This window comes from Schistocerca cancellata, chromosome 2 (assembly GCF_023864275.1).
Source record: "Schistocerca cancellata isolate TAMUIC-IGC-003103 chromosome 2, iqSchCanc2.1, whole genome shotgun sequence".
NCBI lineage: Eukaryota > Metazoa > Arthropoda > Insecta > Orthoptera > Acrididae > Schistocerca > Schistocerca cancellata.
In genome coordinates, this window is record NC_064627.1 from 272,640,254 (window position 1) to 272,665,336 (window position 25,083).

The window sequence follows — 25,083 nt, forward strand, 5'->3', positions numbered from 1 at the left end:
CTCGTATTCATGAACCTTCGCAGAACACTCAATAAACAAAGTTTTGTGGCTGCGTCGTTCGCCAGGATTGCCTGTTTATGATATTTGTTTATGACGAAAGTACAAATGTACGAAAATATCTCTCAGACGATAGAGCAGCTGAAAGAAGACATACGCTGCGCATCGGAGCACTCAACTTTACAGTTCTGCGTAAAATGATTTTGAATGTGATTTCACAAGTAAGCAAGTGCATAGACGTGGAGGGCAACTATTTTCCATCTTTCTTAAAAGTGTTCGAAATCCACCTTTACCAGTAGTAAAACATATTTCTTTTATGATGCGAGATTCCCCATTTCTTAAAGGTGTCTGTAATCAGTCGTTTAAACCTGAAAAACATGATTATCTTACCATACGATTTCCCTGGTCTCTTAGAGGCATTTGAAGCAAGTCTTTGCCATTAGTAAAAGATAATCCTTTTAATGTAAGAGTTTCCACGATTCTTAAAGGCATTTGAAAAGCGTTTTTGCCACTAGTAAGTTCCACATTTCTTAGAGGTATTCGAAATTCGTCTATGCTACCAGTAAAAAATACAGGGTGGGCCGAGAGTCATGAAGGGTTTATAACTCTTGTGGTTATTCTTTTCGTCTTACTCTTCTTTCAGACTGCGACAGAGGAAGGACGGGAGATGGTCCATTCTTAGTGCCAAATGCTTTTTATTCCAGTCTATGATCACAATATCAATTCTTTTGACGATGACCGGTTTCAGTCCGTAGTGATCATCTTCAGATATGCTCTACACCATGTCCTAATGTGATAAGGCCGTAATGGCATCGTCTAAACAAATTAATATACTCAGCACAGCATCGTCACATAGATCTAAAATAAAGGGTAGAATAGGCTACATCGTCCACACAGTTATTTTTGCAACTCACCCTTACTGCTTTAGACTGTGAAATATCAATGGAAAACTAATGATAAATCAAAAACTTTTTCAGTTGTAACCTATTCCTGACTTTTGTCCCCCACGTAGTTATTTATTTTACAGTATAGGTTCCCACGTATGCTAGAAATACTTGAAATAACTTAAAACATTCTCAGTGGCAGCATTTTTGTCTGATCAACCTTACATTTGAAAACATTGCAGATATTGCTGTGTTCAGCACTGGCATCTAATGTTCGGTCCCAGGAAAAATTACATAAAATATTGGCATGAAACAAGGCAAAAAATTATGTCACTAGTGGCTACTTATGTTCTCCTGGCAAACCGAACGCATGTGTGTTATACACAGAAAAAAATGTGTGAAAAAGACAACGCTTCTACGAGGTGCATTCAAGTTCTAAGGCCTCCGGTTTCTTTTCTAATTAACTACTCAACCGAAATCGATGAAACTGGCGTTACTTCTCGACGTAATCGCCCTGCAGACGTACACATTTTTCACAACGTTGCCGCCATGATTCCATGGCAGCGGCGAAGGCTTCTTTAGGAGTCTGTTTTGACCACTGGAAAATCGCTGTGGCAATAGCAGCACGGCTGGTGAATGTGCGGCCACGGAGAGTGTCTTTCATTGTTGGAAAAAGCCAAAAGTCACTATGAGCCAGGTCTGGTGAGTAGGGAGCATGAGGAATCACTTCAAAGTTGTTATCACGAAGAAACTGTTGCGTAACGTTAGCTCGATGTGCGGGTGCGTTGTCTTGGTGAAACAGCACATGCACAGCCCTTCCCGGACGTTTTTGTTGCAGTGCAGGAAGGAATTTGTTCTTCAAAACATTTTCGTAGGATGCACCTGTTACCGTAGTGCCCTTTGGAACGCAATGGGTAAGTATTACGCCCTCGCTGTCCTAGAACATGGACACCATCATTTTTTCGGCACTGGCGGTTACCCGAAATTTTTTTGGTTGTGGTGAATCAGTGTGCTTCCATTGAGCTGACTGGCGCTTTGTTTCTGGATTGAAAAATGGCATCCACGTCTCATCCATTGTTACAACCGACGAAAAGAAAGTCCCACTCATGATGTCGTTGCGCGTCAACATTGCTTGGCAACATGCCACACGGGCAGCCATGTGGTCGTCCATCAGCATTCGTGGCACCCACCTAGATGACACTTTTCGCATTTTCAGGTCGTCATGCAGGATTGTGTGCACAGAACCCACATAAATGCCAACTCTGGAGGCGATCTGTTCAACAGTCATTCTGCGATCCCCCAAAACAATTCTCTCCACTTTCTCGATCATGTCGTCAGACCGGCTTGTGGGAGCCGAGGTTGTTTCGGTTTGTTGTCGCACGATTTTCTGCCTTCATTAAACTGTCGCGCCCACGAACGCACTTTCGACACATCCATAACTCCATAACCACATGTCCCCTTCAACTGTCGATGAATTTCAATTGGTTTCACAGCACGCAAATTCAGAAAACGAATGATTGCACGCTGTTCAAGTAAGGAAAACGTCGCAATTTTAAGTATTTAAAACAGTTCTCATTCTCGTCGCTGGCGGTAAAATTCCATCTGCCGTACGGTGCTGCCACCTCTGGGACGTATTGACAATGAACGCGGCCTCATTTTAAAACAATGCGCATGTTTCTATCTCTTTCCAGTCCGGAGAAAAAAAATCGGAGGCCTTAAAACTTGGATGCACCTTGTACATGCACGCGGAAGTCAGACAACACAAGTGCCACTGACGATGTTGTGAACAAATAAATCGAAACGCTTATAGTGGAATAAACCTGTGTTTCTTAGTGGTTGCAGTGTCGGGCACGGTGGTCTAGTGGCCGTTCTGCCTTGCCCGTCGAGCGAGCAGGTTGTTTTTACTTCCGCCTGTATAGCAGCGCCGCGTGTGTCGAACTTCTGGGTACTTAGTTTTGTGTGTGTATCGGCCGGTGTCGCATCGTTCTTGCGTAACGGAGTTCGTTGTTAGTTCGTTGTCTGGCAGCGGCGTTCTCGGCCCGCGCTATGTTGTCTATCGAGTGTCCAAAGAAAATTATTCCTTGTCGGGGTACCGTTCGTTTCTGTTTTGATAAGAGTACGCGTTATGTACAACCGGCTCTCTAGAAGTTCACGATTGCTTGGTTGATACAATTCGGGTTACGTTATCAGGTAGATACTGATTACTTTGATTCTGATTTGTATGTCTTTTCTGTGAAGTTTCAAGTTCCCTCGCAAGTTGACCCGCTTCTCTCTCGGGTTGGTGCCGCGCGAGGTAGCCGCGCGGTCTAGGGCTCCTTGCGACGGCTGTCCCCGTCGGAGGTTCGACTCCTCCGTCGGGCATAGGTGGGTGTGTTGCTCTTAGCGTAAGTTCTCTTAAGTTAGTTTAAGTAGTGTGTAGGCCTAGAGACCGATGACGTCAGCAGCTTGGTCCCACAGGAACTTACCACAAATTTCCAAATTTTTCTCGGGCTGGTACTCAGCTGATGTTTACACATCGTGATGTTTCTTTTTGCCCACTCCTTCTTGCAATGGCAGCGGTCAGCTATATTCCGGTTAGAGTTTACAATCTTCCTTTTGTGTTAGCAGAAGAGCCAACACCTTGTTACGAGTGGAGGCAGAAATGCACGCGGTTTAGCTCACGCAGGCTGGCGTGAAGAGGGAAGAACTATACCGACGTGAGGTCTGGAACATGACAAGGAATGAAAATTCAGAAAGCGGACATAATTAGTTTGATGCATAACTTTAATCCATTAATGATGAACGTCGCTCTTCACGGAACATTAGTCACAATATTATCTGTTCAGAATACATTCTTGAAGATAGTATTTATAGTAACTGAATATGGCGCCTTGCTAGGTCGTAGCAAATGACGTAGCTGAAGGCTCTGCTGTCTTCTCTGCAAATGAGAGCGTATGTAGACAGTGAACCATCGCTAGCAAAGTCGGCTGTACAACTGGGGCGAGTGCTAGGGAGTCTCTCTAGACCAGACCTGTCGTGTGGCGGCGCTCGGTCTGCAATCACTGATAGTGGCGACACGCGGGTCCGACGTATACTAACGGACCGCGGCCGATTTAAAGGCTACCACCTACCAAGTGTGGTGTCTGGCGGTGACACCACACTTCCACCTGAAATGAACGATTTATTCCTTAAGGCGGTGTCGCTTCCTTACTGGAACGCCGATCTACTCAACATCGCTTGCAATGTTAAAGTGGTATCCGAACTGTGGAAATGATTGTTCAAAAAAATATTCCTTCACACTTGAATGTTTGTGGTCACCGTATTCATGTCACGTATGCAAGACAAGAAGAAACCTGCTTTCTTTGGAATGGAAGTGGCCATCTCAGCTAATTGTACTTTACGTGTTGCTGATTTTAAGTCGTTGTATGAAAAACGACGTCCGTTGATATTAGCTGAAAGTGTCTTCGCAATCTGCTATCAGTACTTCTCCAGCTTTAGAGGACGTTGGGGGGACATTGCCCCCCCACTCTGCGCAAGTTTCCGCCGTTTCCAGGAAGTTCAGATGTGGCCCTTGTTGCCATTAAGGTACCGGCACCGGTAGAACAATTTAAACACCGATGGACTCGGAATGGTAAGATTTTGAAATCACCCCTGATAGCCTCTCCGAGAAGGTGATGGTGGAGGGTGCTTTTTCCAGTGGTGATGTTTTGAATAAGGACGTAATTACGGTTCTTCTTTCGCCAGGAATGACTAGGCTCGTTCTGTTGATGTTGAAATGAACGTTACACCAGCGTCCTCTCCTCCACCCGTAGGTACGTCTTTACCGGTGGATTCCGATGATTTAACGAAGACATCGTCTGCTGTTCTGCCTTTCCCGTGTTCTACTGGAATGCCATCCCGTCCTCAATCTGATACGATGGAGCAACATGTTACTGCGATTCTTTTCCGGGTAGTCGAATTGTGCTCTTCTTTACCTGATGATGATCATCGTCATGGCTCCCTTTTGTATTCCTCGGATTTTGTTGAGTAGAGAGGGGTCGCCACCCTCCCCGCAACGGACCTTGACGAGCCCTTACACTTCCGCGTTAGGAAGTTATGTTGTCACGGAACGTGTGAAAAAATGCAGTCAACCTGAACGTGCAGCTTCGTGAAGAAAAAAACAAACCATGAATTCTGCACCTACTGATGGAGGGGATTCACCGAGCGAGGTGGCGCAGTGGTAGCACACTGGACTCGCATTCGGGAGGACGACGGTTCAATCCCGCGTCCGGCCATCCTGATTTAGGTTTTCCGTGATTTCCCTAAATCGCTTCAGGCAAATGCTGGGATGGTTCCTTTGAAAGGGCACGGCCGAATTCCTTCCCCATCCTTCCCTAATCCGATGAGACCGATGACCTCGCTGTTTGGTCTCTTCCCCCAAAAAAACCCAACCCAACCCAACCATGGAACCATGGGAGAGGATTCAAATTCTCCGTCTCCGACGTCTGCCTGTTCTGTGGAGAGCGGGACGTGATGCGTACATTTTTTTGCTACTTCCACTTTAATACCTTACAAGTGTTATGCACACAGGCGTATATGTTTCTTACATTAAATATTAACAGGATAACTCTCTATTACGACTTGCTGCGTTATGAGATTTTGTTTACAGCTCCAAAGCTAAAGTATATTTCCAAGAATTGTTATTTGATGCGTTTTGGCTGCCTGGCTATCTTATGGTTTTTAATGCTGCTGCAGAAAGTTCTGCTGACATGGACGTGCTTTCATAGGGACGGTATTCCGTTGACAGACTTTGAAACACTGGCCAACGGTCGTGGTATAGGGTGTTGTTTTTGTGATCTCGCCTTAATTTTTCTTCATTCTCCATCAGGATGTGGTCGTAAATAAGATCTTTCGTGCTTTTATAAGTAAGATACCATTTATTTATTTCGTCAAAAACCGTTAAGCATTTTGATGCGATGATATTTCACCTGCGTCTTACGTCCTGCGGACCAGACTCCGAACTACAAATATTGTCGTGAACGTGTAGAGTTCTGTGTTTTCTGTGGTTTCTGTGGTTTCTGTGTAATCTTCCCCATCATTTAGCGCGGAATCAGCGTTCTGAAAAAGAAAATATTAAGCATGTGAACTCAGAGCTTGCCAGGTAGGGAGATCCCAGATATTCCCACTGTCAGAGGTCAGAACAGCTGTTATTGCTGTACCTAAAGTATGTCACTGAGGAAGGGGGTCCTGTATTTTAGAGCAAACAGTCTATTCTGTGTAGCCGGCCGGTGTAGCCGTGCGGTTCTAGGCGCTTCAGTCTGGAACCGCGTGACCGCTACGGTCGCAGGTTCGAATCCTGCCTCGGGCATGGATGTGTGTGATGTCCTTAGGTTAGTTAGGTTTAAGTAGTTCTGAGTTCTAGGGGACTGATGACCACAGATGTTAAGTCCCATAGTGCTCAGAGCCATTTGAACAATTTTTCCTGCTCTGTGTACATATAAATCTTTTATTACATGAATTACCATCCAAATTCAAATGCTAAACAGTCTATGAAGATCCCGTATCAAAAAGTAAGGCAAGGAAAGTGTATTCATAAAATTTAATAAAACTTAACACGAAAAAATGCGACAAATGTTCAAGCAGAAATCTCAAGGAAATTCCCGGCAGAAATATTCATTCTGAGAACATAAACTAAGCTACTGCAACTGGGCAGTGTTTCGTATCACCTGTATGACATTATTTTGTGGGTCATTAGTCTTCAGACTGGTTTGATGCAATGCGCCAAGAATTCCTCTCCTGTGCCAACCTCTTCATCTCAGAGTAGCACTTACAACCTACGTCCTCAATTATATGCTGGATGTATTCCATCTCTGTCTTCCTCTACAGTTTTTGCCCTCTACAACTTCCTCTAGTACCAAGGAAGTCATTCCCTCATGTCTTAACAGATGTCCTACCACACTATCCCTTCTCCCTATCAGTGTTCTCACATATTCCTTTCCTCTCAGAGTCTACACAGAATCTCCTCATTCCTTATCAGTCCACCTAATTTTCAGCATTCGTCTGTAGCATCACATCTCATATGCTTCGATTCTCTTCTGTTCCGGCTTTCCAACAGTCCATGGTTCACTACCGTACAATGCTGTGCTCCAGTCTCAGAAATTTCTTCCACAAGTTAAGGCCTTTGTTTGATACCAGTAGACTTCTCTTGGCCAACAATGCCCTTTTTGCCATTGATAGTCTGCTTTTGCCGTCCTCCTTACTCCGCCATTGGTTATTTTACTGCGGAGGTAGCTGAATTCATTAATTTCATCTACTTCGTGAGCATCAATCCTGATGTTTAACTTCTCTTTGTTCTCATTTCTGCTACTTCTCATTACTTTCGTCTTTCTTCGATTTACTCTACATCCATATTCTGTACTCATTAGATTGTTCATTCCATTCAGCAGGTCATGTAATTCTTCTTCACTTTCACTCAGGATAGCAACGTCATCAGTGAATCGAATCGTTGATATCCTTTCACCTTGAGTTTTAATTCCACTCCTAAACCTTTCTTTTACTTCCATCATTGATTCTTCGCTGTACAGATTGAACAGTATGGGCGAAAGACTACATCCCTGTCTTACGCCCTTTCTAATCCAAGCTATTCGTTCTTGGTCGTCCACTTTTATTATTTCCTCTTGATTCACCTAAATATTGCACATTACCCATCTCTTCATGTATCTTACTCTTGTTTTTCTCAGAATTTCGAACATCTTCCACGAGTTTCCATTGTAGAATGTATCTTGATTTTTCTTTAGTCTTGCTTCCATTATCAACCACAACGTCAGATTTTTTCAAAAGCCAAACTGATCGTCATCTAGCACTTCGTCAATTTTTCCCCTAATTCTTTGTATTATTCTTGTCAGCATCTTGGAGGGATGAGCTGTTAAGCTGACTGTGCGATAATTCTCGCACTTGTCAGCTCTTGCGGTCTTCGGAATTGTGTGGATGATATTTTTCAGAAAGTAAGATAGTATGTCGCCAGACTCATACATTCTATACACCAACGTGAAGAGTCGTTTTGTTGCCACTTCCCGCAAAAATTTTAGAAATTCTGATGCAATGTAATCTATCCCTTCTGCCTTATTTGCTCTTAAGTTCTCCAAAACTCTTTTAAATCCTGATTCTAATACTAGATCCCGTATCTCTTCTAAATCGACTTCCGTTACTTCTTCTATCACATCAGACAAATCTTCCCCTCATAGAGGCCTTCAATGTATTCTTCCCACCTATCCTCGCTCTCATCTGCATTTATCAGTGGCATTACAACTGCACTCTTAATGTTACCAACATTGCTTTTAATGTTTCCAAAGGTTGTTTTGACTTTCCTGTATGCTGGATCTGTCCTTCCGACAAGAATTTCTTATTAGATTTCTTCACGTTTTTCATGTAGCTGTTTCGTCATAGCTACCCCGCACTTCCTATTTATTTCAGTCCTCAGCGACTTGAACTTCTGTTTCCCGGAACATTTTTTGTACTTCCTCAATCAACTGAAGTATTTCTTCTGTTACGATGGTTTCTTCGCAGTTACCTTCTTTGTACCTATTTTTCTTTCGAACTTCTGTGAAGGCCCATTTTAGAGAAGTCCATTCCTCTTGAACTGTATTGCCTACTGAGCTATTCCTTATTGCTGTAGTTACAGCCTTAGAGGACTTCAAGCGTATCTCGTCATTCCTTAGTAATTCTTTGGGTACTGATTTTTCCTGGCTAATGTCTGTGGTAGGTTAGGCACACGCAATTCGCCGACTTGGCGTCCAATAGTAAGAATTCCACCAAGACATTGAACAACACGAAATCATTATTTATTATAGTAGTTGCTATGACACATTTCTATTATGTTTAATATCTGTAGGGCAGCGAAGGACACTATGGTCATACAGTTAAGGATTCATTTTTCAACACATGTTGTTGCTTTTAGATTGTTCTTTCTGAGATAATTATTAAATGAATTTTCTACTTTTAATGACGTTTTTGTATGACGATGTGCGTATTATTGGCGCAAGGCCACAGTGACTCATAGTAAAAATGAAGCATAATTTTTGCGTCAAATATACGATTACTACCGAAGCTCTGGTACGTCACAGGAGGACATAAAAGCAGATTATGATTAAAACAATGTGTTGAAGGGGAGAAGTAGTGAACAAGAAGGGGGGGGGGTGAATATTTGAGTTTGAGGTTGTATGCATTCCGCTGCAAGAGAATCAGCAACGCAGGATAATTGCGAAAAGGTTGCACAGGGGAGTCGCTAGAAAAATATGTAAGCTTACGCAGAACAAAGATAATGAACAACAGTCGTATTTGCCACATTTCACGCAGTAGGCCATCAGAGTACATGGTGAAAGCCACTGTTACGGACTGTTAAGAGGAATTTGGCCTGCGATGTCAGGGGACGGTGGAAGACTGGCCGCGTAATTGGCAGCAGCGCCGCTCACCCCTCTTCCCTCCGCCATGCTCAACTACTTTACAGCCACCACTGCCCGGTGCTAGGTCAGTGTTTGGGCACGAGGCAGTCGCTGTTTGATAAACGGCGCGAGCAGTAACGAGGTCCGCAAATGCTGTGCTCAGCTGAAGGCTTCAACGGTCGGTTTGTTACCACTACCGTCGTGTTTGTCTCTGCCTCTTGCGTCACCCGAAAGTGGGTCTAATTGCAGTGCACGAGAGGCATCGTGTCTGACTACAATGCTCAACATAAAAATTGCTATACCATGAAGACAGCACCCAACATACGTCAAACTCGCATGAAAAGTGTACATTCAACCTTCTAAGTAATCACAGTTAGTGTTCGGAAATGATAGAAGTACTGGATCAGTCACAGTGGAACTGATAAAAGTGTTGATGAGGTTGACAACGATGTCACAAATATTTTTTAAAATCTTTCTAAGGCTTTCAGTACTCGAGACACTACGTAAGTGAGAATCACTGGAAAAATTAACTTAGTTAATTCTGGTTTCGATAATACCTCTCAGATATGGGGCAAAAAGCATAAATAACACAAAGCTGAAACAAGAATAAAGTTACAGCGATAGCTTTTTTTTAAACTGAGTTTACTGGCCTTTAGCTTACTCCACTCAGCTAGCTCATACTTGCATAAAAGGTGCAGGTATTGATAGGAAATTAGAGGTAGCTCATACGTTTGTTTGCGCCCACACACAGGCACACACACACACACACACACACACACACACACACACACACACACACACACATTCACGGTGTACACAGAACAGAATTGTAACATCAGATGTAACAAAACACTTTTATGCTGTCTATGTTGGTGATGATACTTGCGGCAACAATGAGACTGTCCTTATAAAAGTCTATATATCTGTGTCGCCGACAAAGCCGTCACAGAGTTTGATATCGCATTTCAAGCCTAACAAGTGCTTGTAAAAGGATTGTAGTACTTCCGTGTAATGTAGGGCATCCAAAGCACACGAGGACAAAGGTATCTGTGGAATGTGCAGTCTTTGAAGATTTTTGCGGTAACGTTCATGTTTAAATTTGAGTCTGTCTCTTAGAGAGGGAAGGTGTCTACACACTGAATTCGTATTTCGTGGCGTAGGGAAGCAACGGGTGAATTGTTGCGTATTTCTTGTCTTTGTGTCATGTTGTTTCCTCAGGGTAGCGCATTAGAATCAATACTGTTCGTGATATGCATCCATGACTATTCGTATAGTGTTAGTTCTGGGGAAGCAAACTATGTTGACGACAGCAATATTATAGTCACTGGCAAAACAAGAGAACTCCTTCCACATAAATCAACTGGAACGCTTAAGGAAATTTAAGATTGGTCAGTATGCAGTAAACTGACACTGAATATAATGAAAACAAATGTCCTGAATTTCAGTTCCCAGGTAACTGCCCGTGTATACGAAGTGCTTTATTTCAGAAACTTCCTGGCAGATTAAAACTGTGTGCTAGCCCAAGACTTGAACTTGGGACCTTTGATATAAATAACTGACTGAAGGGATCAACAATGAACGTGAACGAGTGTCATGTGACGTCCGGCCATACCAAATGCAACGAACAGGAACGAACAAAATGAATAAGGAAAAAATGTCGGTAGAGCATTTGTCCCGGAATGCAAAGGACTAGAATTGGAGTCTTCATCCCGCAACTCAGTTTTAATCTGCCAGGAAGTTTCATATCACAGCACACTCCGCTCCAGAGTGCAAATTTCATTCTGCTTTATTTTTGTTCTTGAACTGTAACACTGTGGCGTGTCCAATATCTTTATAAAAGTGATCTGCGGATAAACAAAACTACTACCACTTCTTTTACTGCTATAACTACTACCGCTACTACTACTACTACCACTGCTACTACTGCTACTAATACTACTACTGCTACTAGTACTGTTACGTGCTTGGATATGCAAATGACTAGCATTTCAGAGTAACCGTGCAAACAAGGTGGGAGGAATGCCATGTACATTCTGTATATGATGAAATCACATTGAAATGTTGGCTGTTTACGAGAAGACTGTGTGTGAGAAGAGTAAACGTCTACCAGTGCGTGTCAGAATTCGAATGGACAGCAGCAGGATCATGGACTATGGAGACCGCACTTAACCGTTCCGCTGTACTGCTGCCCGCATTGGCCGGGACCGCACGAGTGCCTTGAAAATATGGAATATACAGAGTGTTACAAAAAGGTACGGTCAAACTTTCAGGAAACATTCCTCGCACACAAAGAAAGAAAATATGTTATGTGGACATGTGTCCGGAAACGCTTACTTTCCATGTTAGAGCTCATTTTATTACTTCTCTTCAAATCACATCAATCATGGAATGGAAACACACAGCAACACAACGTACCAGCGTGACTTCAAACACTTTGTTACTGGAAATGTTCAAAATGTCCTCCGTTAGTGAGGATACATGCATCCACCCTCCGTCGCATGGAATCCCTGATGCGCTGATGCAGCCCTGGAGAATGGCGTATTGTATAACAGCCGTCCACAATACGAGCACGAAGAGTCTCTACATTTGGTACCGGGGTTGCGTAGACAAGAGCTTTCAAATGCCCCCATAAATGAAGGTGAAAAGGGTTCAGGTCAGGAGAGCGTGGAGGCCATGGAATTGGTCCGCCTCTACCAATCCATCGGTCACCGAATCTGTTGTTGAGAAGCGTACGAACACTTCGACTGAAATGTGCAGGAGCTCCATCGTGCATGAAGCACATGTTGTGTCGTACTTGTAAAGGCACATGTTCTAGCAGCACAGGTAGAGTATCCCGTATGAAATCATGATAACATGCTCCATTGAGCGTAGCTGGAAGAACATGGGGCCCAATCAAGACATCACCAACAATGCCTGCCCAAACGTTCAGTCGCATGTCAACACAAGCACCGAAGTCACCATTACCTTTCTTCAATTGGGCCAACTGGCGATGAATCGAAGAAGTACAGTACATACAGACGAAACTAAAATGAGCTCTAACATGGAAATTAAGCGTTTCCGGACACATGTCCACATAACATCTTTTCTTTATTTGTGTGTGAGGAATGTTTCCTTAAAGTTTGGCCGTACCTTTTTGTAACACCCTGTATTGGTTTAGGAGGGCTACACTCTACATTTTACATTATCTCAACGGGCTCACTCGACTAGCACCCCAGTAGACGTACAAGTATTGTTTGCTTAGCCGTGCAGTGTTCTACAGCCGTGTTACATACCTAGAGCCAAGAAATGGGCGCTTTAGTATGGACATGGACAGTGAGACGACGTCTGAAACACCACTGTCATCACGGTGACGTTTGTCGTGGCTTCCCTTCAAGCGACAGCAAGGAAACCAGTGCTGACAGCGATGCGTCAAATGACAACAATAGACACCGGAGTGACACCAATATATCTGTCCTTTATGACAAGGCTGGATCCAGCACTGGCGTGATGACAATATGGCCATGGCGATTTGAGAAGGAGGCAATTTATTGCACATGCCAGAGGGGATGAAGCTGAAGATGACGTTCAAATTTCTGCAACAGGCTGAGAGAAATATTCCTTATTGAAAATGCCATAAATTTCTGGTAGGTGAATTTATTTCAGTAAGAACTGTGCCAAGAGCACACAGTGACAAAGACTGGGAATCCTAAGTGTGCTGTCCGCAATCAAAACAATGTTTAACGGATTACCTGTGACAGTAACTCTAGACACAGGTGCAGTTAAGTGCTGTATCAGCTGGACTACTTAAAAGAAGTTTTGAAGAGCAGTACCTACGCTTTGAGAGCAGTCTGCGCCAAATCTGAATTCGTGAACATCCAGACTCTGTTGCAGATGAAATCAGGGAACGCAGTGTTTCCATACACGTTTCCCACTGAAGAAGATCTGACAACCGATTTTATAGCAGGGACTAATTTATTAAAGTGACAATGATTTAGTTATCTACATTCCTTATGACTAACATTTATAAAAGGAAGTTGTCATGAATTCACTATAGATTTGATTACTGCAGTGAAGGGCTATGTCAATTTTCCCTGTGAGTCAGAACAAGATCTGGAGGAGAGTTCATAGATACTAGCCAGCAGCACGGTGGAAGCAAGAGCACAAACGTACTTTGTACCAAAACTTGAGGAACTTTACGCATTAATTCTCTCCATGCTACACAGAGAGCGAAATTCGAGCATGTATTTAAATGTTATAATAGTTTTTTTAAAGACTGTTCCGATATTATCCGTGAATACTGTTTTAGAGGACTGATCTGGTATTATCCGTGGATATGAATGTAAACCATATGTTTATCCTCATCATACCTACTGTCACAATCTCCTGCAGCATTCCTTGAGCAAAAGAAAAAAAAAGATAGAAAATGGCTAAACCGTAGCATAATTGGACATTCAAAAAATCGTCTACTTGTAGTATCCATTACTTGCAGTATCGGAGCCGGAGGCAGCGTATGTCTTGTGCTTCATGCAAGGACCACAAACAGAATATTAGTACCCGTCAGAACCCTGCCGACAGACTCGGGAGAAATGATTCAGATCTCTCTTGGCGTGAATTATCTGCCAAGCACTGGCCTGAAGGCTCCATAATGGAAGATCCCACTTGCCAGATAGTCACGCAAATGTACTCCTTCCATTTTTACCAGTAGAAAATGATTCAAATGGCTCTGAGCACTATGGGACTTAGCTTCTGAGGTCATCAGTCCCCTTGAGCTTAGAACGACTTAAACCTAACTAACCTAAGGGCATCACACACATCCATGCCCGAGGAAGGACTCAAACCTGCGACCGTAGCGGTCGATCGGGTCCAGACTGTAGCGCCTAGAACCGCTCGGCCACTTAGGCCGGCTTACTGGTAGAACGTAGCAGTTTTCAGCAATGTCAGTTGGCTTATATGGAAGCTGTAGAGTGTTTATACCTGTCCTTTATACAGTACTAAGGCTTGAACTACTTGACGATCACTCTATTGGTTGATGATCTACAAATCACTTACCCCTACTTGTAAAGAAAATACCGAAATACCACAAAAGGTTTCACAAAAGTTTCAAGAACCTAGAGTCACAGCAAATATGCAGAACTAATTTGGACACAATAATGTGACGTTTATGACCGAGAATATATATATATTTTTTGTATTAGAATAAGACTTTTAAAGGAAGTCAAAACACCGTATCCAGGACGCTGTCTCCTAACATATTCAGAACAGGATAAGATTGAAGGATTGTATTCGTACCAAGACTTGGAGATGTACCACGCATAGTGTGTGAACCTATAAATGCTATATGAACACTATACAGCAATGTAAATATTATATAAAGCTATTTATTATGTCTATCACTATAAAGGCCATTCTTTGTCCTCATTCAAATCTAGTACATGCAATAGCTGACAAACCTGGCATTTCCGGGACATTCATTTTGCCAACTTTCTGCTAGAAACGAAACCGTGTATGTATTCATGCTGTAGACCCAATGTTTCTGTACGCTGGACGCAGCTGCTGCGCATGTCTACAACGCGATTTTGTCAATGTCTCTGTGGAAACGCTTCTTCAGAGCTCTATAGACGGCGATTAGTTTCCCTTGCAGCCGTTTTGCGCTTAGCAGTTGAAAGCTGTCAAAGGCGCTGCCAGGTGTCAGGGATTCCCGATTCCATAAGTTCACTCGACTGTAGGAGTGTCTGAGGAGTACGGAAAATGATGTGTTAAAACTTCCCGTAGTATTTTTTCACGAATTTTAGTATTTATGGCGTCCTATCTCCTGAACTATGTCTAGTACCATGACATAACTTAGCAAGTGCATTTAGCGGCATACGTGAATACGGTCTGTGAAATGTTTTACGAAAAGAGTTACAAGCACAGAAATAATAAATATATACGTGATGCACGAAGCGGCAGTTTTTTACGCATCTCATTGTTTATGTCGTCATATCTCCTGAACAATGATAGGTAGGTGGTTCTTTCCCTCACAGCGATTATTGCCTGACAGTAATGATGAAAAGAATACTACTTACCTTATCAATGATCTAGGTCACATGCTGAATGTTCGATAGGTTCAGTTAGCCATGGTGGACGTGAGTAATCCGAAGTTGATAAACTTGTGTATTTATAAAGATGTTCATATTTCATTATAGGAAATTTTAATAGTTCGAGATTAGTTTCTTGTTTATTCATTCAGTTTTACATTAATTTAGTTACAGGTATGGGGGTGCAGTTTCGTAACTCCTGATATCTGGCGGAGGGTTGTATGCCAAACATACTATGATACGAAGTTAAGAGATATTTTTGCTATACGTTCAATAATGCAAGAGAGGCAAACTTAACTTGATGAGGTATAACTGCCGTCTGTTTCACATCTCTTGTGCAGCAAGCTAAGTAAATTTAAGGATGAACTGTGTTTTTCTTACTTGACATTTGCTTTTAGGATGCTTTGAATTTAGAGTACTAGTAATAGTGTTCCATAGATTTCGTGTTTGTTTTTAATACAGTCAAGAGACAGTTAGTGCTTATTTCCATTGTTTCCAACAAGAAGTGTCTAGTAATCACAGTTTAGTCAGCTATCAGCCGCCTTTAATGAATTAGCAGTCTAGTTCAAAGTTGATTACTTAACTCTCTACGGTAAATTGTTGATTTCTTAGGATGGATAGGATGTGTGACTGCTGTGTACAGACGTAGCAGGAGCTGGCCACTGTTCGCGAACAGCTGAACGTGCTGATGGCCACGGTCAGCCGTCTTCAAGCTGTTGTCTCGGAGTGTAGCGGCAGTGGGGAGTTTGGTGCGTCGCATGTTACACCCCACGGTCCCTGCTGTCGAGACATCTTCGCGGTTACCGGGCGCGGTTGGGACACCCTCTCCCCAAGGGGAGTGGCGGGTTCAACGGCGGTCGCGTCGCACGAGGCGGAGGGTCAATGTGGAGGCTGGCCGTGTGGCATCGTCCGCTCTGCCTGTGAGTGGACATGTGGCCGCTCCTTGAGGAAAGGCCGAGCCGGCACAGGGGAGGAGGGTTTATTAGTGATTGGGAGCTCCAATGTTAGGCGGGTGATGGAGCCTCTCAGAAAAATAGCGGAACGGTTGGGAAAGAAGGCCAGTGTTCACCCTGTCTGCTTGTCGCGGGGTCTCATCAGAGAGGTGGGGGAGGCCCTGCCGGCGGCGATAGAGACCACTGGGAGCACCCGACTGCAAATTGTTCCTAATGTTGGCACCAATGACTCCTGCCGTCTGGATTCAGAGGTCCTCCTCAGTTCATACAGGTGGTTGGCGCAGTTGGTGAAGGCGGAAAGCCTCGATCGCGGGGTGGAATCTGAGCTTACTATTTGTAGTATCATACCCAGAACCGATCGCGGTCCTCCGGTCTGGAGCCGAGTGGAAGGCTTAAACCAGAGGCTCAGACGATTCTGCGGAGATCTGGGGTGCAAATTTCTCGACCTCCGCTATCGGGTGGAGAAATGTAGGGTCCCCCTGAATAGGTCAGGCGTGTACTACATGCAGGAAGCGGCTACAAGGGTAGCAGAGTACGTGTGGAGCGCACATGTGGGTTTTGTAGGTTAGAGAATTCCCTCCCTAGGCCCGACAAAGCGACTCCTGAGACGCGACAAGGTAGCAGTAGGCAAAACGCAACAGGGAATGATAATATTAATATGGTAGTAATAAACTGCCGGAGCCTCTATAGAAAGGTCCCAGAACTGCTCTCATTAATAAACGGTCATAATGCCCAGATAGTACTAGGGACGGAAAGTTGGCTGAAACCAGATGTAAACAGTAACGAAATTCTAAACTCAGATTGGAATGTATACCGCAGAGACAGGCTAGACAGTGAAGGGGGAGGCGTGTTTATAGCGATAAGAAGTGCAATAGTATCGAAGAAATGGACGGAGATCCGAAATGTGAAATAATTTGGGTGAAGGTCACGGTTAAAGCAGACTCAAACATGGTAATTGGATGTCTCTATAGGACCCCTGGCTCAGCAGCTGTTGTGGCAGAACACGTGAAGGAAAATTTGGAAAATATTTGGAGTAGATTTCCCGACCATGTTGCAGTTTTGGGTGGAGATTTTAATTTACCGGATATAGACTGGGAGACTCAAACGTTTATAACGGGTGGCTGGGACAAAGAATAGAGTGAAATATTTTTAAGTGCATTAATCGAAAACTACCTTGAGCAGTTAAACAGAAAACCGACTCGTGCCGATAACATATTAGACATTCTGGTGACAAACAGGTCCGAACTATTTGAAACAGTTAAGGCAGAATAGGGAATCAGCCTTCATAAAGCGTTTACAGCATTGATGATTTCAGCAGCAAATAGAAATATTAAAAAAGATACGAAGATTTTTTTGTTTAGCAGAGGTGACAAAAAGCAGATTTCAGAGTACTTGACTGCTCAACACAAAAGTTTTATCTCATGTACAGATAGTGTTGAGGATCAGTGGACAAAATTCAAAACCATCGTACAATATGCATTAGATGAGTATGTGCCAAGCAATATCATAAGAGATGGAAAACAGCCACCGTGGTACAACAACCGAGTTAGAAAACTGCTAAGGAAGCAAAGGGAACTTCACAACAAACATAAACATAGCCAAAGCCTTGCAGACAAACAAAAATTACACGAAGCGAAATGTAGTGTGACGAGGGCTAAGCGAGAGGCGTTCAACGAATTCGAAAGTAAAGTTCTATGTACTGACTTGGCAGAAAATCCTAAGAAATTTTGGTGTAATGTCAAAGCGGTAGGTGGATCAAAACAAAATGTCCAGATACTCTGTGACCAAAATGGTACTTAAACAGAGGATGACAGACTAAAGGCCGAAATACTGTCTTTTTCCAAAGCTGTTTCACAGAGGAAGACTGCACTGTAGTTTCTTCTCTAGATCGTCGCACAGATGACAAAATGGTAGATATCAAAATAGATGACAGAGGGATAGAAAAACAATTAAAATCGCTCAAAAGAGGAAAGGCCGCTGGACTTGATGGGACACCAGTTCGATTTTACACAGAGTAAGCGAAGGAAATAGCCCCCCCATCTTGCAGCGATGTACTATAGGTCTCTAGGAGAGCGTAGCGCTCCAAATGATTGGAAAAGAACTATAGACCTATATCTCTAACGTCTATCGGTTGTAGAATTTTGGAGCACGTATAATGTTCGAGTATAATGACTTTTCTGAAGACTAGAAATCTATTCTATAGGAATCAGCATGGGTTTCGAAATAGACGATAGTGTGAAACCCAGCTCGCGCTATTCGTCCATAGACACGGGTTCCCAGGTAGATAGCGTGTTTCTTGACTTCCGCAAGGCGTTCGATACAGTTCCCCACAGTAGTTTAATGAACGAAGTAAGAGCATATGGACTATCAGACCAATTGTGTAATTGGATTGAAGAGTTCCTAGATAGTAACAGAACGCAGCATGTCACTCTCAATGGAGAGAAGTCTTCCTAAGTAAGAGTGATTTCAGGTGTGCCGCAGGGGAGTGTCGTAGGACCGTTGCTATTCACAATATATATATAAATGACTTTGTGGATAACATCGGAAGTTCACTGAGGCTTTTTGCGGATGATGCTGTAGTACATCGAGAGGTTGCAACAAAGGAAAATTGTACTGAAATGCAGGAGGATCTGCAACGAATTTACGCGCGGTGCAGGGAATGTCAATTGAATCTCAATCTTGACAAGTGTAATATGCTGCGAATACATAGAAAGAATGATCCTTTATCATTTAGCTACAAAGTAGCAGGGCAGCAACTGGAAGCAGTTAATTCCATAAATTGACTGGGAGTAGGCATTTGGAGTGATTTAAAATGGAATGATCATTAAAAATTAATCGTCGGTAGACCAGATGCCAGACTGAGATTCATTGGAAGAATCCCAAGGAAATGCAGTCCGAAAACAAAGGAAGTAGGTTACAGTACACTTGTTCGCCCACTGCTTGAATGCTGCTCACCGGTGTGGGACCCGTACCAGATAGTGTTGATAGAAGAGATAGAGAAAATCCAACGGAGAGCAGCGTACTTCGTTACAGGATCATTTAGTAATCGCGAAAGCGTTACGGAGATGCTAGGTAAACTCCAGTGAAAGACTGTTCAAAAGAGACGCTCAGTAGCTCGGTACTTTGTTGAAGTTTCGAGAACATACCTTCACCGAGGAGTCAAGCAGTATATTGCTCCCTCCTACGTATATCTCGCGAAGAGACCATGAGGATAGAATCGGAGAGATTAGAGCCCACACAGTGGCATACCGACAATCTTTCATTCCACGAACAATACGAGACGGGAATAGAAGAGAGAACTGATACAGGTACTCAAGGTACCCTCCACCACACACCGTCAGGTGGCTTGCAGATGTAGATTTAATGGCACCCACCAAATTCGAACACTGCACGTGCGAAGAGTGCTATTCGATATTCATGTGTGGGTACCCTTTTTGAGGTGTTAAACAATCATCTAAACGAACACTGGGCACTGTGCACCGTGTGGACGGCAAAATAAAGTAACTGGTAATTTTGCTCACGTTGTCGAGTACTGAAGCTGTGTTGACGATCACATGCTACAGGAACGAGCAGTTTTGAATCCAGATAACAGTTGTTTGTAAAGTAGTTGATCTACCATCAATTTTACGAAATAGTTTCCGATTTTGCAACATGATGCAGACGTCAGCTCTTTGGGACCCATGAAAACTTGTGTTGGGCTGGGACTCGAACCCTTATTGCCCGCTTATCGCGAGCGGTCGCCTTAACCGCTTCGGTTTTCCGAGAACGCCTCAAGGAGCGATCCAAACTTTCATATGTCACGTGATCACAACCCTTATCCTCGCACAATTCGTGATCCCTTGCAGCGAGGCAAATATTATATTAGCGAGGCATGGATACATCTCTGATGATTACTATGCCTGTGTTTGTAAGGTGTCTCCACCCTCACAACACAATGTCTTTCAGACATGCATGCATGCAGGTGAGAAGGACATTGCATTCTGAAGATACAGACACTGTATAAACAGACCACTGATGATACATACCATTAACTTTGAAGTGTTGTAAACTAGGATGGCTACAAGCAAGCAACTGTTTATACGTGAACCTTTCTTACATATCGAGTGACTGGTGTCAGCTGAAGACGAATTGAACACGAAAGCTTTCAGTGAACAACATATTCCTTCCTCTGAATATCGAGAGAATTAGACTGCAGTGATTAGGGTGTATGTTTACTGACGGAAAAAAGTCGCAACACCAAGGAGGTGTTGTGCGACATAAAAGAAAGTTTGTACGAGTGTTTCTACATCTGAAAGATGGTGTCTATTGACATTTCACGCCACTGATATAAGAGTGGCGCCATTAGCGTAAATCTGGTTTCCTTTATATACAGACTGTAACGGTCATGAACGTTAGGTACCTTGGAGACTGGACATGGTGAGTTGATGTTAGTCAAGAATGCCTTTAAGCAGGCTGTGTAAAAAAACATTTGTACGGCGCATTCTTGAGTACCGCTAGAGTGTTTGGGATCCCTACCAGGTCAGATTAAAGGGAGCCATCGAAACAGTTCAGGACCGTGCTGCAAAATACGTTAGCGGTAGGGTCCGATCAACACGTGAATGTTACGGGAATGTTCCGCGAACTTGAGTGGGAATCACTGGGGGGGAAGACGACGTTCATTTTTCGGAACAATATTCGAAAATAAAAACCGGAATTTGCGCCCGAGAAGAGGACGATCGTACCGACACAAGCAGGTACCTCGAGTACTGAGCGCGAAGATAAGAGAAACCGTTCCTCGTTCGGAAGAACCCAGGCAGTCGTCTTCCTCGCTCCGTTTGCGAATAGAACAGGAATGGAAATGAGTAGCAGTGTGTGTCGTATGGTACTTGCTGCGGGCGTATCTCTCGCCTTCGGGTCGGCTAGAGCTTTAGTTTGAATGCCCCGCCGGTACGATCAGTCGCGCACAGGGAAGGTATGCCGTGCTCTCTTACCATAGAGTATATATATCTATGAAGTTAGCATTCGGAAGCGCAGAACGAGAAATCTGTCCGCAACATCTTCTGCTGCTCGAGTCACGTCGCATTGGGACGGCGCATGTTAGTCCGTATAGCGCTTAGCGTATTTTGAGTGTTATTACTTCGCTAGAACAGATAGATCACCTTCAGAAATATCCTGAAACTTTGTGTATGCGTTTTACAAGACATCTTCACAATTCTGTATCTGGAATTGAAATAGTTGTAAAGCTGTGAAGAGCAAGGGTATTGTGCTTTTTCGCCACAGTATCTTAGCTCAGTTCCACTTTACGAGTACTTACGTTTTTTTGGGTGCGGCAAAAGAAGTGACAGCCAAAATACCTTCTCAGGTTTTCTATTGCACTTAGTCATGTTGTCTAATCTCCATATCCATTCTAATTAATGCCTATCAAAGCATTATTCAGCGAAGTGTTTAGAGCACACCTTTGAATATTTTGTAGGGACGAAATTCTTTCTATTTATTTTGTGGAGCCATATTTTGACTCTCTGTTCACCTTTCGGGAAACTAGAATACAAAAATTATATAATGTAGGCAACTGTCTCATGCAGAAGTACTTAGATACACACAAGGGTTTGTGGACCTGAATAAACTGGAGGAAATTACATACACTGTCTTATATACATTTTATCTGCAGATGAACATAGCACCAATGCGTAAACAGTGACTGGCAGCTTCAGCGCACTTGCAAATTTATCTAACATTTCTCTCGTAAACACATAGGCAAAAAAAAAAAAATCGCAGGAATTTGCACAACACTACAAGACATTATAATACCGCGTCTCGATATTTTGAAACATATAAAGTGTTTTGTATCCCGCCTGGATAGGAGGCGCGTGGATCTGCTCCTGTGAACTGCCTCTGCAAAATAGGCCGAGTGTGAAGGACGCGTGTAGGAGCAGGAAAAGGTGAAGTACTTAGGTACTGCGTAGAGATTAAAGCTCTTTTACATATACAAATAATAGTATTACTTAACTTTGCGTACAGATGAGAGCGTAGGTGCGAAGCCTTTCATGCATCAAAGCTATCAGTTACTAGTAGTTGGACAAACTATCACTGAAGTAATAAAGCCAGAGTCTGTCATGGCTAGCCCTCTATGAAGTTGAAGCTAAGTTGCTTGGTCGTCTGCTCTTGATCAACTGAGCTGAGTCTGGAGTGGCGCTCGTAGAGCTGCACAGCGCCGGCTAGAGGGCGCTGTCGTCGGTGTCGGTGTCGTAGTGCCAACCTAAGAACTTGAACCTACACTGTGGCATCGTAGCTATCGATACCACATAAAGCGCCTCACATCAATTTGATATTCACTATTAGAGATTTGTTGTACGTACATATGAATAGTAACTGGTCCCCCTTTCACGTACTTCTCTTTACATCCGTAGCAACAACAATACTGCACCGTGGATGTTATTACTGCTAAAACGCGTAGAGACGCATGTAAAAACAGGTGAATACGTAGCAGCTACGTCCCATTACCACTTGACTAGCCCTGTTTGATGTTGAGAACATGCGCAGCAGGCTATGCTCACTCCATAGATATTTATACTCTATGTCTCTTACGTAGGGTAGCAGGCGTGTGGAGTTTCGGCGGCGGCACGGAAGCGGAATGTTGTTGGCGAGCGCGCTTCGGTGGGTTGTGCTGTGGAACAACTCGAGGTTGTTGTGCTGCCTGACTTTTCAGTTCCTTGACGGGAATTCTTTGACGGTTGTCTTGAGTGGCACGGACTTGTGCTCAAATGTTTATGCGGTTTTAAGCGTTGCGAGGAAGCGTTTTTGTTTTTGCCGTTGTGATTTAATTCCCATGAGGTTTTAAGTGCTGCACAGATCAGCTGGGCAGCCATTGTGTTCATGAGCTTTGTAGCATTTAAATTTACCAGTGGTTTTAGGTGCTGTTCAGATCAGGTCGGTGGCTGTCGAATTCATTAGTGTTGTTGCAGTTGTTGACTGAATTTTCGTGGGCTTTAAGTGCTGCACACATTAGCCAGACAGCTGTGGGCATGTTTGATGTTGCAGCAGAGTTTGCTCGCCATTTGTTAGTGTGGAGTTTGTTGCTGCCCAGCTCTGGCTAGCAGCTTTTGAGGTGATTGGCGAGCCTGCAGGATGAAGTTCCTGTTCGTCATGACAGTTGTAAATCGAAGGGGTCTACTGACAATATTTACCATTTATGTTGTTGTTGTTGTGGTTGTTGTTTTCGTGGTCTTCAGTCCTGAGACTGGTTTGATGCAGCTCTTCATGCTACTCTATCCTGTGCAAGCTTCTTCATCTTCCAGTACGTACTGCAATCTACATCCTTCTGAATCTGCTTAATGTATTCATCTCTTGGTCTCCCTCTAAGATTTTTACCCTTCACGCTGCCCTCCAATCCTATATTTGTGATCCCTTGATGCCTCAGATCATGTTCTACCAACCGGTCCCTTCTTCTTGTTAAGTTGTGCCACAAACTCCTCTTCTCCCCAATTCTATTCAGTACCTGCTCATTAGTTATGTGATCAACCCATCTAATCTTCAGCATTCTTCTGTAGCACCACATTTCGTAAGCTTCTATTCTCTTCTTGTCCAAACTATTTATCGTGCATGTTTCACTTCCATACATGGCTACACTCCATACAAATACTTTCAGAAACGACTTCCTGACACTTAAATCTATACTCGATGTTAACAAATTCCTCTTCTTGAGAAACGCATTCCTTGCCATTGCCAGTCTACATTTTATATCCTCTCTACTTCGACCATCATCGGTTATTTTACTCCCTAAATATCAAAACTCCTTTACTACTTTAAGTGTCTCATTTCCTAATCTAATTCCCTCAGCATCACCCGACTTAATTTGACTAAATTCCATTATCCTCGTTTTGCTTTTGTTGATGTTAATCTTATATCCTCCTTTCAAGACACTGTCCATTCCGTTCAACTGCTCTTCCAAGTCCTTTGCTGTCTCTGACAGAATTACAATGTCATCGGCGAACCTCAAAGTTTTTACTTCTTCTCCATGAATTTTAATACCTACTCCGAATTTTTCTTTTGTTTCCTTTACTGCTTGCTCAATATACAGATTGAATAACATCGGGGAGAGGCTACAACCCTGTCTTACTCCTTTCCCAACCACTGCTTCCCTTTCATGCCCCTCGACTCTTATAACTGCCATCTGGTTTCTGTACAAACTGTAAATAGCCTTTCGCTCCCTGTATTTTACCCCTGCTACCTTCAGAATTTGAAAGAGAGTATTCCAGTCAACATTGTCAAAAGCTTTCTCTAAGTCTACAAATGCTAGAAACGTAGGTTTGCCTTTCCTTAATCTTTCTTCTAAGATAAGTCGTAAGGTCAGTATTGCCTCACGTGTTCCAACATTTCTACGGAATTCAAACTGATCTTCCCCGAGGTCGGCTTCTACCAGTTTTTCCATTCGTCTGTAAAGAATTCGCGTTAGTATTTTGCAGCTGTGACTTATTAAACTGATAGTTCGGTAATTTTCACATCTGTCAACACCTGCTTTCTTTGGAATGGGAATTATTATATTCCTCTTGATGTCTGAGGTTACTTCGCCTGTCTCATACATCTTGCTCACCACATGGTAGAGTTTTGTCAGGACTCGCTCTCCCAAGACCATTTATGTTAAGGTTGCAAAAGTAGGCGTTGACCTCAACGGAGATAATGCTTCAGCTATTGCGACATTGTCCGTTATTAGCGGACTGTAACTCGTCTACGTCGAAAGGTCTTAGAACGCCGAGAAACATATCCTTCAGCCTTGCATATCTGCAGTTGCTGTGTGCCACACTAGCCAAGAGGGTTT

The 25,083-nt window shown here is 43.3% G+C and overlaps 1 protein-coding gene across 1 annotated transcript in view; it reads right to left on the minus strand.

Annotated features, from left to right (window-relative positions):
• LOC126153215 (uncharacterized) overlaps window positions 1-25,083 on the minus strand; it is a 206,824-nt gene that overhangs the window by 181,280 nt on the left and 461 nt on the right. The window lies entirely within an intron of this gene.